Genomic DNA, 17,474 nt, shown 5'->3' with positions numbered 1-17,474 from the left:
CATCATTGACAGTCAACAAAGCATCAATAAGATCACTCTTGGTGATCAGCATGTCCTGTGAATGAACATTAAGAGAGGCATCAAGGTCATAAGCATCATCATTTGACAAAGTGACACACAAGATGTCCTCTACATGTGACAGTTCCTCAATCACAACACTAGAAGCCACATTGGCCTTCTCTTTGTCCTTTGAGCTATCCTGTGCATCTGTCTTGACTTCCTTCTTCTCTTTATTTTTGTCTCCACCATTCTTTTTCCGTTCTAATTCGGATTTGTAGTACCTGCAATCGGGTTTCTTGTGACCTTTCCTACCACACTGATAGCAAGTCAAATCACCCTTGCCTTTGCTGGCATTTCCCCTTTCCTTACTCTTACTCTTACTCCTTTGTGCATAGAAATTCTTCTTCTCTGTCCTGCCTCTAACCATGTTGGCAGAGCTGTCTCCCTCTCCACCTGCTTTCCTCCTGATTTCCTCATTCAAGATAGAACCCCTAACACCATCAAAGGTCAAATTGGGGTTATTCAACAATGAAACCACCAATGTTTCCCATGACTCAGGTAAGGTCATAAGCAAGAAGATAGCTTTTAGCTTATAAAAAAGGAGGCAAACCTGAATCCTGTAACTGCGACAAAGTACTTGTAAACAACGACAAGTGCACTTGGTTGACAGGCGTTGTATGCCAACAAGTTTTCACATCAAATGCACTTGGTTGACAGGCGTTGTATTCTCATACATCGCCTTTAACTTCTCCCACACGTCAAAAGTATTTGTGAGACCTTTCAAATCAATGACTGTCTCATCGGTCATGGCCATTTTGATGTATGTAAATGCCTTCTTGTTCAGGCTAACCCATGCTTCATCCGACATATTCTGTGGCTTTACTTGTTCAAGTACCCCTTCACAATTCTTAAGAAATAGGATTCCCTGGATCCTGTCTTTCCAAAGGTCGAAACCTACTCCATCGAACCTCCTAATCTCGAAGAGATTCTTCACATCCGAAGAAGATGAGGCCATAGTTGCACGAATAAGAGGGCTAATATGCTGAATTTTTGGACAAAATGCACCAAAATCGGAGTATAGCCTCACAAAAGTGTGTACTACAGCTCCAAATGGTCACAGGAGCAATTTGGGGCAAAATAGGTCAATAGGCACACAAAAAAATAATCTGAATTTTATGTGCAGGAAATTTTAGCGAGTGAATTTGTGCTAAAAAAAAACAATTTTAGTTGTTTTTAGCCTCACAGAACATATATAAGGCTAATGCATAGCCTTTAGAAGCATGTATGAGCAAAAGCCCCAATTTGTAGCATCAAATTGCAGAAAATTGAGCCACAAATGGTCGTACATAGCCAAAACTTGTCCAATGTGCATAAATTGCATCAATTTTCACTTTCCTCAATGTAGATGCATCAAAAATACACTTGCAAAAACCTGCGTGAATCTGAAATTTGCTGAAAACAGTTGTTTTGGGACCTATTTTTCGGCAATTTCTTTGTTTTCAGGTAGCGGGGACCTAGTAAAGATGTTCCCACACCTTAATACATGATTTGAAAAACCTGTAGTTTACTGTCATAACCTGTAATTTACTGATTTTGACCTAATTTCAGCCTGTTTTAGGTCAATTTGACTAGCCGAGAGCCCTCTAGTGTCTAGGGACGAGTCCTTTGGCGATAAAATTGCAAAATCTCGCGTGAAATTTGACCTCCTTGGCTGAAAATCAGCGTTTGCAGGTTTGGAAGCAAACCTTAATTTGGCTCTGATACCAGTTGATAAGCGCGAAGCAGTGTGTGCAAGTGATAGAGCACGAGGAGAAGTGCAGGGATTGAGGCTTGGAGAGAAGGCACTCTTCTACAGAGATGGAGCACTAGGAAATGAAGAAGGGGAGAGAGAGAGAGAGAGAAAGAGAAAGAGAGAGAGAGAGAGAGAGAGAGAGAGAGAGAGAGAGAGAGAGAGAGAGAGAAGCACTACACGATTTGTGAAGAGGAATAAGAGAGTGAGCAAATTGGCTTACTTTCCCTTTATTAAAGTATAGGACTATTTTTAAGTTAGTGGCCAAGTTCAATGTGAACTTGGCCAAAGGTTAGTAACCTTTAAAAATGTACATAAAAGGGTTTTTTGGGCCTTTAACCCAACATGGTCTACATAGGGTTTCAATAAAATAGGCGAAGGTTCAGGTTGGCATTTAAAACTACTAAAATCAAAACGACCCCGGCTTAGTCTTCCATGTTAGGTATTGAAGGGCTACCTATAGGATTAGCCTATTCTTCCAAAAGAGAGTCACAATCACTTGGGAAATGGTACCCTTCCCTACAAAAGGACATGTTTTCTTTTGTCCCCTCTAATGATCAAAGATCACGAAAGTCAACAAGTCAATTGTTGTAACTTAACGACATGTTTGATGTAGAATATAAGGAAATGTTGGTTGCCGGGCAATGCGAGATCGGGGCTCCTTGTGTGAAAAGCTTGATCATTGGTCTCCTTTTGTGGCCATGGCTCTGTTTGAGCATGGTGTTGTTGATGTGATGATTTCTTCTTATCAATATAACCTCTCATAGACTGTGAGATTTGAAAAACAAAAGACTATAAGAAAATGTTGTGTTTTGTGATATTTTCCATAGGGTTCTTGTTGGAACAGGTTCTCCTAGTGATTTGCAATGTATGAGGCCCCTACGGAGGGAGGCTAAGAGGGGGCGCTGCAACAGCGAAAGGCACAAGAGGCTCCTATGTGAAGGTTGAATTGACAGCAGTGGTGGACCACAGATTCTTTTGGGGTGAGCGTTTGGGGTGGGCACCCCTTTAGCCCTGGGTTCTAATGGTGGTTTTCTTTGACCTCAGGTTTTGAGCACACCGCATGGCCCACTTAATGGTTTGCTACTTTGGTTGCCTTCATATATGTTGGACAACAAAGCTCTACTACAAGGTGATGGAGTTGCTTTGCTCCCCTCTAATGCTGCTTGTATTTCTTGGTATGTAGTGGCACTTCTTATTGGCATGCCATTGGCTTAGTGCCTAGTTTTTTGGTTGTCTTATAATCCTTTTGTACTCTCCTTGTGGCACCTGGATTAGGCTTGGTGACACCCGCCTTGAAGATTTATTGTTAGCATGTGTATTATATGGTTGCTATCTTTTAAATATCATGTAATATTTTGTGTATCCTCGCTAATTCTTTTTTAAATTAATTCTACTCTCTTTTTGCAATACTCTCTCTATTGGAGACAATAGAGAGAGTATTGCAAGATTTGAGACAATAGTGCAGGAAAAAAATGTTGTGTTATGTGAAGACCTACTCACTCTACACGTCTCACTAGACGAAATCTAATGAGATTCCAACCTTGAAGGGCAACCAGTTTTGAGGCGATAGCTTGGTTTGAACACAAGCGATATGATGAGCCGACTACAACTAGCTATGCTAGCCACTCACACAAATAGATTATGTTGTTGCCCTTGGGCTTCTCTCGACTAAAAAAGAAATAAAGGACTTCCCTAGCATTGATGTTGGCTCTTGTTGCCCCCTTGGCTTGGGAAATGGCCCAGCCTCCCAATGTCTTGGGTTATGGGTCCTACCCACCCCCTTTTGTTGCGTCCATGCGTTCCATGTGCCTGCAAGATTTTTGTACATGGCTCGGCTTCCCCTTTTGCTTCTATTAATCCAAATGACTTAATAAGCAAAAAAGGCACATGTTCAAATGATCCTCCACATGTGGCCCTCATGATGTGCTTGAATGCTATTAGTTAGGCTTGAAAGGGATCCAATTAGAATTTAGATACATAAAAATAAATAATTAAGTTCTCTCTCTCAAAGAGGAAAAAGAGGACACATGTCCAAATGAAATAATAAAATAATAAGAGAGAGAGAGAGAGAGAGAGAGAGAGAGAGAGAGAGAGAGAGAGGTGTGGAACAAGCATGAGAGGGGGGGTATACTCTCACACACACACACACACACACACACACACATTCTCCTATTGTGTGGAGTGCAAAATGCAAGAGCTCCATCTCCTTCTTGAAGCTTGTGGAGAAGTAGAGAACCTACACCAACACTCTTGGCTATGGAATGCAAATCCAACCAAGAGCCATGCTTCAATGCTTAAGCTTGCCATCTTCTTCATCTTCATTACTATGCTAAGTAAGAATAGTGATGATAAGTGCGGAACTATTTCTTTCTCCTATGGAATGTTTCTTCTTCCTCTTCCCTTCCCTCATTCCCCGCTAGCTCTCTCCACCTTTGAAGGTGTTTGAGGCCTTGGGACTGAGGCTTGGGATAATCAATGCTTTTTTGCAAAGTTTATGTTAAGCTCGTGATGCATGAAGCTTTCCATCTTCATAGCATCACCAAGGTCACAAGGAACACAAAGATTGTATTGTAACAAAGTCTCTCTTGCTTGGAGAATCTATAATACAAACGACTTTTGGAGGGGGGACCGGCTCCAAGTAAATCCGGTCCTCATCTATTATCATGTTCTCTAATACTCTCTCTCTTGCAAAAGTATTGTTCATGCCAAGTTAATTAAGTACTATGTTTATGTTGCTACCATCAATTAAGTTCTCCATCCAAGTTCTCAAAGTAATCTCACAAAAATGCTCACTCTAATTTTCTTAATTCCACTATTCTCAAAGTTCATAGTCCATCCCACTACATTTTGTTTCTTTGGAGTTTTCTAACCCAAGTAGTGAGACATGGCCCCCAAGAGAACTCCCTTTGCTGGCGCTAATGACCGCGAGGCGGGTACTAGCAACGCAGCTCCCAATGGCAAGGCACCCATGAGGGAGGAGGGTCCGACCATCTCACGAAGCAAGGGAGCAAGGATTGATGAGATAGGCTCAAAGTCATTTTGTTCATTTAATTAAGCATTGCATTACGTTAGCTAGTGAATGATTGAACCTTTCCAAAATGTGTTGGAAAAACCAATCAAAACTACGGCATGAGAATCGTAATTGTCTTGTTAAATTTGAACCTAAATAAAGTAGGAAAGAAATGTTTGACAGTTAATTGATTGATCTACAAAAGATTGTTTGCCTAGGAAAGTTATTGCAACATAATTTAATTCTATTCCAATATTGAAGTTAGTCAAGAACCCCCTCTTGATCACTGGGGGGGAGTTCACGAGGTTATCACAGGAGCTAGCGTATTTTGTTACACAGAGCTGACTAGTTAGGGGCTCAAATGTCCACGACTTACGGGTTACGCGGTGGATACATGATTTTACCGGGAGGGTTACTCGAGAATGGGTGGATCATGGAGTGGTGGTATGGGCGTCCAGTTGACAATGGATGGAGTGAACATTCGTTGGAGGAAGTTTTTGTAACTCTACATCATTGGAATAGTCAATGAATTTATGTTGTCAAGTATTTTTACTAGGAAAATATTGTCTTGGGGCCAATTTGATAATGGTGGAAGGGTTGTCTTAATGAACTTGTGATGGAAATCATAAAAAGGAACTTTGTGTATGAAAAATCATGTTGTAGTAATTAGAAAACATGCAAAAACAAAGTGTGAGTGTGGGGGTGAAAGTGGGGACTGGCTTAGGTTGCCAGTCAAGGATGGGTGGTCTCGATTAGTCAAGAAACTCTCCGCTCCTCATTGATAGAAGAAGCAATACTAGAGACTCATTGTGCCAAGAGTTGAAAAGTCCTAATTGTACGTGCCTCTAGAAATTATGGGAAAAAGGGCATTTGGGGTTTCTCTCTTTTGGAAGGTGAGAATTAGGAATGCCAAAATATTGTGTTAGTTCATGCTTTCCCTACGAGATAGGGCTAGGACCCCTTTTCAATAGCTTGGACTCAAGTTACTTGTTGACGTGAGTCTGTCCATTAGAAATCTTGTGTATCTAACTATGCCTTTCTTAATCAATTAGGGCCTAGTGACCTGTCAGGTACCTTCCTTTTGCCAAATGGATATGGTAACGGGGTGGGGACCTCACAGATGCATGACATAACTTATTGAAAGATTCTAGCAAACATGAATATATGTAAGATGTTGCAAATCATTCTCTCATACCAAGTTTGGGAGCTTCTCATAGAGATTATTTTTCATGAGGTGCTCGCCCTTGTTCAACAAACATAGGAGTGGTCTACTTCTATTGTGGAGAGAGAGAGAGAGAGAGAGAGAGAGAGAGAGAGAGAGAGAGAGAGAGAGAGAGAGAGAGAGAGAGATATGCGAGTCCTCCTTTTGGTCTATCTTGGTCTAGCAATGCTACGAAGCTTGATTACACAAATCAAATAATTTAGCATGGTGTGAAGAGATGAAAACTAAGAGAAGTTGATGTAATCATAAAACTTTGTTTGAAAATGGAGTAAATTCTAGAATTAGTTCAACAATGGGAGCATAGTTGGATTCAATGTCTCTGCTCCATACTCTTACTTGGCTCTATCCTTGCATCTTCCTTATGAGCAAGACATGGTAGAAGTGCAAATCAAAATCCTCTATAAATTAAGAAGGACGTCTTACCCTTGGTCTACATAGGGTTGGAAAAAGTGCTACCAAGTCCTTAAGTACAAATTGGATAAGTTCACAAGTTTTTAATGACGAAGGCCCATAACTGCTACAATATGTTGTCATAAAACTTTTCATGTCTAAGAGTGAAGTTGTGAAAAGATTAGGGCTCATAGTCTCCAATACACCATGAGAGATTTAAGTTTCAAAGAGATGAGTTGAATTTCTCATCTCCTACTTCTAGGGCTCGCCCCCTCCTATGTAGGGATGCATGACGAATTTTTTTACACACAATAAGCATCCAATTTTCCTATTGTTTGACCTTTGGACACCGCCTTTGAATTTTGGCACCTTAGCATTTTGGAAGTCTTAATGGGCTGAACCTTAGGGTTTTTTAAGCCCATTATTACACATTGATCTTTTGCAGATGGCCCCCCCTTTGGATCCCTATTTTCCCTCCTTTGGATCCCTACCGTGGCTGGTCTGCCAGCTTAACCAATATTCTAGCTTTTTCTTCCCTGGCACTTTCCTGACTCGGGCTGCAACACCTCTTCTTGGTCCTCGATCTCCGATGGGTCTTTGATAGTTGGTTCTTGAGTTGGCTCTCCTTTATAAGGCTTTAATAGGCCTTTTTCCTTTGTTGTGAGATAGAGATAGCATCCTTAATCTTTTGGAAATATTCTTGTAGGTCTCTGCTATACTCATCTGCAGCGAAGATCTTCCCGTGTACCTTAAGTAGCAGGGGACTTTTTGATCTTTCCTCAATTACCTCAAAAGGTGCTTTTCCCATGGAAGTAAGTACAGTGTTATTGTAGGCATACTCCACTAAGGGTAAGTACTTCTCCCATTGGGACCTTTGATCTACTTCCGTTAAATAGGCTTTTAGTAGATCAACAATTTTTAGGTTAGCTATTTCACTTTGGCCATCCATTTGTGGGTGATAGGCAAAAGAGAAATTTAGCCTTGTCCCTAAATTCTCAAAGAGACCCTTCCAGAAATTACTGGTCATTCTAGGATCTAACACTATGGACATTGGCAACCCATGGTACTTGAAGATTTTTGAAATGAAGAGGGTTTCCATTTGATGTTGATAGTCTTTTTGACATGTATAAAATGAGCTTGTTTACTAAACCTGTCTACTATCGTCCATATTCCCGTATTCCCATGGATAGCTTTAGGCAAGCCAAAGATAAAATCCATGGATATGCTCTCCCATGGTGAATTAGGGATTGGCAAAGGTTGTAGCAATCCAGGTTGCTTCCCTGTATCAAACTTCATCTTTTGGCATACCACACATTTAGAAACATACTCTTGTATGTTTGCTTTCATGGTAGGCCAATAGAAATATGTTTCAATCCCCTTTAGAGTAGACTGAATCCCTCTATGCCCTGCATAAGGAGGAGCATGAGATTCATACATTACTTTCTCACATTGTGAGTTAGTAACGCATAGTCTATTGCCATAGAGAAGATAACCATCTTGTAAAATAAATGGTTCCTCTTTCTTCCCTAATGCAAGGGCTGAAATCACATCTTTAAAATCAGGATCAATAGCATACTCATCTATCATATAAGATAGATCATTGTGAGTTGCTATGGAAACCGCATTCACTCTCGGCCATCTTGAGAGTGCATCAACTACTTGATTATGCTTGCCATCAATGTGAGCAATATGAAAATGAAATTGCGAAAGGAAATTTGCACACCTCATTTGTTTGTCGGAGAGCTTGGTCTGCGTCATGAAGTACTGAAGACTTTGGTGATCTGTTTTCAGAATGAAAAGGGTCTCCAATAAATAGTGCTTCCACAAGTCTAAGGCATGTAGAACTGCGAGGAGTTTCTTTTCATATATGCCTAAAGCTTGCTCAATAGGATTGAGACTTCGACTTTCATAGGCTATGGTGTGCCCTTCTTGGAGCAAAACAGCTCCAAGGCAATCACCACAAGCATCACATTGGACCTCAAATGGCTTTGAGAGATCCGGTAGTGTAAGCAAAGGTTGAGAGATAAGCTTTTCTTTAAGATTTTCGAAAGAATTGTTCTCCTTGGCACAGCATGTATACCTAACATTTGTCTTTGTTAAGTCATGTAATGGTCCGGCTATTAGTGAGGACTTTTCTATGAAGTGTCTATAGTATGCACACATACCTATAAAGCTTCTTAGTTCATGAAGATTCCTTGGTTTAGGCCATCCTTTTATTACCTCTAACTTTGATGGATCCATTTGGATGCCATCTTGAGAGATAATGTGACCTAAATACTGAATCTCTTGCAAGAAAAATTCACTTTTCTTTCGATTAACATTAAGTTTATCCTCTCTTAGAACTTGAAATATTACCTGGAGGTGTTTCTTGTGTTCGTCTAATGAATTAGAGTAGATGATGATATCATCAAAAAACACTCCAATAAATGTTCGGTGAGGCCTAAATAGCTTCTCCATCAAGCGGTTGAACGTGGCTGGTGCATTGGTCAAGCCAAAAGGCATGACAATGTATTCGTAAAGACCAAACTTAGTGCAAAATGCAATCTTTACAATGTCTTGATCAACTATCCTTATTTGATGATAGCCACTTTTTAGGTCAATCCTACTAAAGTAGGTCGATCCTTGTAGCTTATCAAATAGGTCTTCTACCCGTGGAACGGGAAACCTATTTTTGATAGTGATCCTATTTAGTTCTCTATAGTCGACACACATACGATATGTGTTGTCTTTCTTTTGCACTAGTAGCACAGGTAAGCAAAATGGAGATGAGCTAGGCCTAACCATGCCCTTCTCAACTAACTCATGCGCTTGCCACATAATCTCCTCTTGTTGAGCTTGAAAAACTCTGTAAGGAGGTTTATTAGGCGGTGAACTTCCTGGAAGAAGTTCAATTGCAGGGTTATCATTACCTCGTTTAGGAGGTAGGTCACAAGGGATGTCGTCAATAAAGGCATCTTGAAACCCCTTGAGAAAATTGGATAACTCTAGTTCTTTGTGATTGTTTATATTTTCTTTTGTTAAAGCATTAGGTTCATTTTGAGATTCTTTAACAAAAATCATGTACACGGAAATAGAGCTCTTTAATATTGACTTATTGAAAGCTTGCATATGTACAATGGGTATGGTGTTACCCATTTGTTTAGTATCTATGTACATAGCTTTTTTCTAAACCTAGAGTAGATTCTTCTTTTAGGGAATTTAACATTGGCATCCATTCAATCAAACCATGGTGCCCCTAGGATTACATCCTCATGCTTGAGAGGAGAGATAAAGAAGTCCTTTTTGTCCACATAGCTTCGGACATGGAGCCTCAATTTCCCAATTAATGGAGTGACTGAAGCTTCTTGCCCCTTGAAAGCACCGTCTGAGGGTAGGACATCTCCCATCTCATAGTCTTGTATGCCTAGCTTGGTGGCCAACTCTGTGGATATGAAATTGTGAGTAGAACCAGGGTCAAAGAGAATAAAAGCATCATGTTCTCTTACCTTTCCCCAAGCATGGCTTAGAGGAGATCCTTTGTGGTGAGTTTCCTCCTCTTGGATTTCAACCAAGGTAGCTCTAGGAGGTTCATGGCAGGTGTTCTTTTGGGGACAAGTGCGATACACATGCCCTTGCTCGTTGCACTTGAAACAACGGTTATCCTTGCGATAACGTTCAAGCTCTTCATGAGAGAGTTTGTTTTAACTTTGTAAACTCCCTTCTCTTAAGCTTTGTTGGAATTTCCCTTATGAGACTTTTGGCCATTGTCCTTCCCCTTAGGCTCATTGGAACCCTTGTTTTCCGTGGGCTTAGAATTTCTTTCAGACCCGGTTTGGAAATTGATTCGAGAAGCCACCATAGTATAGTGTATAACCGACGATACGATGCGTGGCCTTTGGGAGTTGACATACTCCCCCATTTCTTCAGTTAAGCCTGCACAAAATTGTTGCTTTTGCTCTATAAAATCCAACTTTTAGAAGACAGTGGCTTTGAGTTGAAGGTCCAAAAACTTGTGTGCGATGGTCTTCTCTGTTTTGGTGGTGATGGAAAGTGTTTAGCCCGTCGTCTTCGTGGAGCCATCTCCACCGAAGTGGCAAGAGACTCACTTCTTTCTCGTTCCTTTGGTGGGGGCTCTTGAGTTCTCCTTTGAGAAGGAGATGCATCATCAAGAAGAAAATTTTTGAGCCCTTCGTATGGATCCTCTTCTTCTTCTTGAATTGGAGAGAGGTCTCTTTTGGAAGTCTCACAAGGAGGATTCCTAGGTACTCTCTCATCATGGTGGGAGCTTGGAGAATCCCATGAGCACGAAGCTGCCATTGCACTTCACTTTGAAGGGATGGATTGCCCATGGCTTGTTGAAGCCTAGAAACAAGGTAGTTAACAAGCATAGGGGCATCATTAGTAGCTTGCTCACTAGAAAAATCAAAGCTATCAACATTAATTTCACTCTCTTTACTATAGCCAACCATTCTAACAACTTTTAGGTGTTAAATTTTAAGGTGTACTTTGGCACTTCAAGCCCTAGTTTCTACTCCTCTTTACCCCTTTAGAAAAAGCACTCATGCTACTATACCCATGGCTCGAATACCATTAATTGCAAGGAATAGAAGAGAGGGTCATTCAACACCAAAGCAACACTGGGTCTTGTCAAGCTTCTAATAGCTCAATAGTGGTTGAGAGTAGGCAAGCCCCGTAGGACTCCACTATTAAGACCATAGCTCTCGAGGGTGATGCCCCATTATCTGCACAAAGGCAAGCGCATTGCAAGGCTGAAAAATCCCTATTCTACTTACTCAAATGCAATTAATAGTACCATTTATAGCTATCTTGAAAAACTCCCTTCTTGAGCAAGAAAAGAGAAACCGATACCAATGTAACACTTAATGGCCTAGTAACTTGTGTGTAGTGGAAAATAGCATGAACATAGTGAGCATTTCATTAGAATAGATTCCTAATGAGAATAACAAGAGTGCTTGGGTGGCGAGAACAACAAAAAGTATAACACCTAGTTAGAGAGCATGAACAATACTTCAAAAGAGAGAGAAATTAAGCTATTGACAACAGTTGAGGACTGGATTTACATGGAGCCGGTCCTCCCTCCAAAAGGCTTTGTATTATGGTTTCTCCCATCAAGAGAGACATTCTACAATACAATTTTTTGTGCTCCTTCAATACTAGCTAGTGCAGTGAAGATGGAAACTTCAAGCACTAAGCAAAACAATTATCAAACACAACATCAATTCCCTCACGGTCTCAGATCCAAGACCTCACACACCTTCCAAGATGGTGAGAGCTAGCGGGGTATGAGAGTAGATTGAGAGGAAGAAGGATTAGTCTTACAAGAAAGATGTACATCTCCTCACATAATCACTCATATTAGCATAGCTTAGCTTAGTAATTAGCATCTCCTCACATAATCACTCATATTAGCATAGCTTAGCTTAGTAATTAGCATCTCCTCACATAATCGATCATATTAGCATAGCTTAGCTTAGTAATTAGCATGATAGAGGAGATGAGCATGCATTGAAGCTTGGCTCTTGGTTGGATTTTCATCACAAAGCCAAGAGTTGTTGGTGTAGGCCTCCCTTCTCACAAGCTTGGAGTAGGTGATAAGCTTTCCATTAAAGCTTGAGAAGGAGAGAGAGTGTCTTCTTACTCCACACATGGACTAATGTGAGTGTGTATGCAACAACGCCTTTAGAAATTCAGTCCCCTTGTCTCTCTTGGTCAACCCCTCTTGCTATTTGCTCATGCTCACACCCTATTGGTCCATGCCAGGCTTAGCCAATGAAATTTAAGCAGCATAAGTGATAGTCTTCTGACATGTGTCCCCCTTTCCCCTTTTGTGAGAGCTTTAGGTAATTAATTATTGCAACTAAACTCTCATTGGACCCCTTTGTCTCCTGGCCAATAGGAATCAGGCAAGCCATTGGGCTGTTGAATGCTCATTGGACCCTTGGGAGACTGTCCAATAGTCTTCTAGAGAGCATATTTCTTATTGGTTCTTTTATTAAGTGTTTTAAATTAATTAAGCTAGATTTACTCTAGCCTAATTCTCATCGGTCCACCTCCATGGACATCCAATAGGATTTGAGTACACCTTGTGGGCATCTGGGCTAGGGAGCTGACATGTGTCCCTCATTCCCTTTGTGTAAAGGAGCTTGTGAGTGTGTGTGTGTGTGTGTGTGTGTGTGTGTGTGTGTGTGTTTCTCTCTCATCTCCTATTTCTAGGGCTCGCCCCCTCCTATGTAGGGATGCATGAAGACTTTTTTAACACACACTAAGCATCCAATTGTCCTATTGTTTGACCTTTGGACACAACCTTCGAATTTTGGCACCTTAGCATTTTGGAAGTCTTTATGGGTTGAACCTTAGGGTCTTTTTAAGCCCATTGTTACACATTTCTCTTTTGCAGATAGTCCCCCATTTGGATCACTATTTTCCCTCCTTTGGGTCCCTACTGTGGCCGGTCTGCCAGCTTAACCAATATTCTAGCTTTTTCTCCCCTGGCACTTCCCCATATTAAATGATCAGTTTAACATGAGAAAATCATTTAGGAGAATTAGATATTAGTTATTATGACAGAATGTGACCTAAAATCATGTTTTTTGTTTATCTTTGTCTCCCTCTCCCTCCAAATGAAAAAATCATGTTCTGCTTTGAGAGAGCAGATTGTATTCAATCATTTACATTCTTGAGCCTATTCCCTTATGCATAATCTATACCATATCAACTATTTGCCTTGGCTCTTAAATGTGAGACTGGACATTGAGGCAGTGAAGGAAAGCCTCTTTTTGTATACACATTACGTCCCTTCAAAATTTGAGAGTATAAGCATCATACCCTACTTGAGTGCTCATATTTTGATCACATCAAACTTGATTTTGTTACATTTTGACCTTGACCATGGCCTACATTTCTTTCTCTCCCACAAACTTCATGGACTCAATTTGTCAGCTGCCACCATTATATCCATAGTCTTCAAGCATGTTACATGTTGTATTTGCCCTTGACTCTGTCACCCGCCACCTCTTCATCCAAAGCAATCTCGCCAATTTCTTGTTTATAAAGCCCTTCTAAAATCATACCGACATACTTGATAATATTAAAACTATTTTCTAGCAATTTCAAACCCCCATTGACCTCAAATATGCTCTCAAGACAATGGATGTCATGCATGTAGCCCACAAAGGGGTGAATGCAATTGCTTCAACGTCATTGTTAAAGTTCTTGTGTAATTGCTTTCTTAAAATATGGTCAATGCAAGTGCTTCAACACCATTCCTTTAGTTCTTGTGCATAGGACAATCTTTATAATTTGATGTTTCCATGTTTTGTGAGACAACTATTGCACCTTTGCAGCATGTTTGATCATTGTGAGAAGCTAAACAAGCTTTGTGCCAATGGCTGTAGTGTCCTCTCTTAACGCTTTCACAGATTGTTTGGGGCGACAAAACTCGGCCCAAGGACATTGTAAGATCCCCAATCTAATAGGAAAACTTAAGTGAGCTCTACATTTAGTTCAACTATGGGAACATAGTTGGATCCAATGTCTCTACTCCAGTCTCTTACTTGGTTCTATCCTTGTGTCTTCCTTGCAAGCAAGACATGGTAGAAGTGCACATTAAAACCTTGTATAAATTAAGAAGGACGTCTTACCCTTGGTCTACATAGGGTTGGAAAAAGTGCTACCAAGTCCTTAAGTACAAATTGGATAGATTCACAAGTTTTTAATGATGAAGGCCCATAAGTGCTACAATGTGTACTCATAAAACTTTTCAACTCTAAGAGGGAGAGGAACTTACATGCTTGCATAATTTCACAAGGAGGGAGAGGAGGTGGGATTTTTAAAAAGTAGAAACAATCACAATGACCTCAAAGTTTGGGGGAGAGAGAGAGAGAGAGAGAGTCATCGTCCTTAAAATTGACCTATGGGACCAAATACTACATGTAACATGCTTGAAGACTATGGATATAATGGTGGCAACAATTGACAAATTAAATCAATGAAGTTTTTGGGAGACAAAGAAATGTAGGCCATGATCCATGCTAAAATGTAAGACAAGAATTTTCATGTGATCAAAAGCTGAGCACTCAAGTAGGGCATGATATCTATACTCTCAAATTTTCAAGGGAGATAACGTGTATACAAGAAGAGGCTCTCCTACACTTCTTCAATGTCCGGTCTCACATTTAAGGCAGCAAGAGCTAAACCAAATGATTGGTACGATATAGATTGTGCATAAGGGAATAGGTTCAAGCATGTAAATGGTTGAATATAATCTACTCTCTCAGCAAGGAACATGCTTTTATAATTTGGGGAGAGAGGGAGATAGACATCAATGACATACATGATTTTAGGTCACAACCTCAATTTTGCGCCACATCCTTCAGTTAACATAATGGCCAAAACTCTTGCAAAAATAAACAATTGAGTGAACTTATTTTCCTTTCATTTCTATCACATTTTAAGGTGCAAATGAAGTGAAAGTGTACATGAACAAATAGTGTGCACCTTATTGTACTAAGCTACTTATGCATTATTGTATTAAATGATGATGTAAAACATTAGTATGCTTGTGCACAAAACATAGATAGAGATGCAAAGCTACTTATGCATTATTGTATTAAATGATGATGTAAAACATTAGTATGCTTGGAATTCTATAGAGAATTTTTGGATGATCTCAAGGCCCCAATCACAAGATTGGCCAATAAAGCCATGGTCGAAGGGTTGATGGAGGTAAGTGTAAAGAGAGGGCTTATCAAACCCATCCCAAAACAGATCTGTTGTTCTCAACTGAAACATTGGCGCCCTATAACGATGATGTCAGTGGACTACAAAATTATAGCTAAAGCAGTAGCCCTCAGACTAGCCCCCTTACTAACCAAGATCATCTCTCCCCATCAACATGGGTTCATAAAAGGAAGGTCCATTTACGATAACATCTTGGCAGCAATGGTGGGCATCGAATACGCAACTGTCACAAAGTAGGAGTGCATTCTTCTGCAGTTGGACCTGGACAAGGCTTATGACAAAATAACATGGACATATATAGAAGCCGTCATGGAAGCTCTAGGCTTTGGGCCTTGCCTATGTCAGTTGGTACGCATACTGGGGGCTGGAAGCCAATCAGAGCTCCTATTCAACGACAAAAGGATCTTTTGAGGTCAAAAGGTCTATTAATCAGGGATACCCTCTGCCCCCCCTGCTTTTTTCCATAGGATCACATCCTTTAATCACGAGGCTTGAAGCTAGTGCGGAACAAGGGGAGTTGCAAGGACTTGCTTCGCTAGGAAATAGCCAAATTCTGGCAAAACATTTTGCAGACAATTCTCTCCTCTTCTTGAAGGCGTGCCCCCAGGTCATCAAAAAAGCTCAGGAGATTGTTCAAATATTCTCAGTAGCTTAGGGTCCCAGTGTAATATAGAGAAGTCAAGCTTGATCTCCCTATTGGAAAATGATTCATTTGACCCCTCTGTCTGGTCGAGGGAGATTGTCACAAAAGGGAATATATTCAGACATCTGGGACCCCCCTTGGGGGTTGACGTAACTCACAAGCAAAGATTTGAGTGGGTGCTCAGAAAAATTAAAACAAAATGAGTAGGTGGGAGTATGCTCTTCTCCCATTCCCAAGTCAGATAAAAGTCCGGTGATTCAAGGAGGCCTTGGAAATCTTAACCCTATGGCCCACATAGAAGTTTGTTGCACCAAGTTTGTTGTTACCTTGGCTAAACAGGATCAAGTTTGGGATGTCATGGTCAGAGACATGATAGAAGCAGCTAAACTTGGCTCGAATGGTGGAAAGTAAAGAGGGGTGGAGGTTCATGAGAAGCTGTTAACCCCGTACTGGTCTACCTTAAGACTTGGGGGACAGCTCAGGAGAATTGATAAGAAAATGCAATAGAGCAGCAGGAGTCTTAAAGTGGGGGGAAGAAGTCAGATACTTCAAGAACTCCATTTTGCATTGGTCCCCCTGGTTGTCCAAAGTGTAGATCCGCCACAAACTCCCTATTGAATTAAGACAGCCAGGAAACTGAATAATAAGGGTCTGAAGCGACTTGTGCACTTTTGGGACAGTGGCAACAACAGTTGGAAAACCATTGACCTTCTGGTTACGCAGTACCAACTCAATAGCTTGGAGGTCTTGCTTGTCCACAAAGTGATGAAAGAGCTTGACAATTTAGTGATGCCAATCTCTGATTCGGAGTTTGACTGGAATGCCTGGAAATGGCCCGGAAGCAGTCTTTTATGGAAACCCCATCCTCAAAGCATTTATCAGACAATGATGCATAAGAAGAATTGGTCTAGCCCCCTCAACAAGATATGGAAAACACAATGGCTGGAGGAAAGGTGGGAGAAAGTAATGGAGAACATATGGAAGCCAAAGGTTCCGCAGCACATGAAGGTTTTTCTAGGGAAGGTAATTTGGGGTGCTCTATTGACGGGGATGAAGATTCAAGAGAGAAGGATTGGGTCAGATTGATGCTTGGGGTGCAGGATGGCTAGTGAAGATCTGCCCACCTATTCATGGAGTGCCCAACTATTAAAGGCCTCGCAGGGAAAATATGCAAGTGTGTCCAAAGAACATGGAAAATTAGTTTCTTCAAGACTGACCTATTCCTTGGAGGTAAGAATTTACGAAGTCCTGCCCTCCTCGTCAGCACTCAAATCATCAGATACTTCTTCTTATATAACATACGGTAGACAAGGAACCACCGTGTGTTTCAAGGAGGTTTTGAGGTGGCAAGCTCGCAAAAATTACTCAAGAAAGCAAAGTGCTATGATGGACGCTCGGGCGCCAGCAACATTCGGAGGATTGGTCTAGGACTACTTGTGTCTTATTGTCAGCAAATGGAATGACCAAAACACGGAAAATCTTGGCCATTGGTAAATAAAAGATCTCATAAGGACAAGTTTATAGACCTTGTGTATCGAGGAGGAGGGGGCGGGTTGGTGGGGGTGGCCGCCTTGATAGCCGATGTAATTATAGTCCTTGGATGATGTCATGGCTCAACATGAGCATGACAAGACCTTGTAATTTTTTGAGTTTTTCAATATAATTCACTCACAATTGT

Source organism: Adiantum capillus-veneris, chromosome 3 (genome assembly GCF_014529385.1).
Source record: "Adiantum capillus-veneris isolate H3 chromosome 3, ASM1452938v2, whole genome shotgun sequence".
NCBI lineage: Eukaryota > Viridiplantae > Streptophyta > Polypodiopsida > Polypodiales > Pteridaceae > Adiantum > Adiantum capillus-veneris.
The sequence above is the reverse complement of the archived record's forward strand: the minus strand, read 5'-3'. Positions refer to the sequence as shown.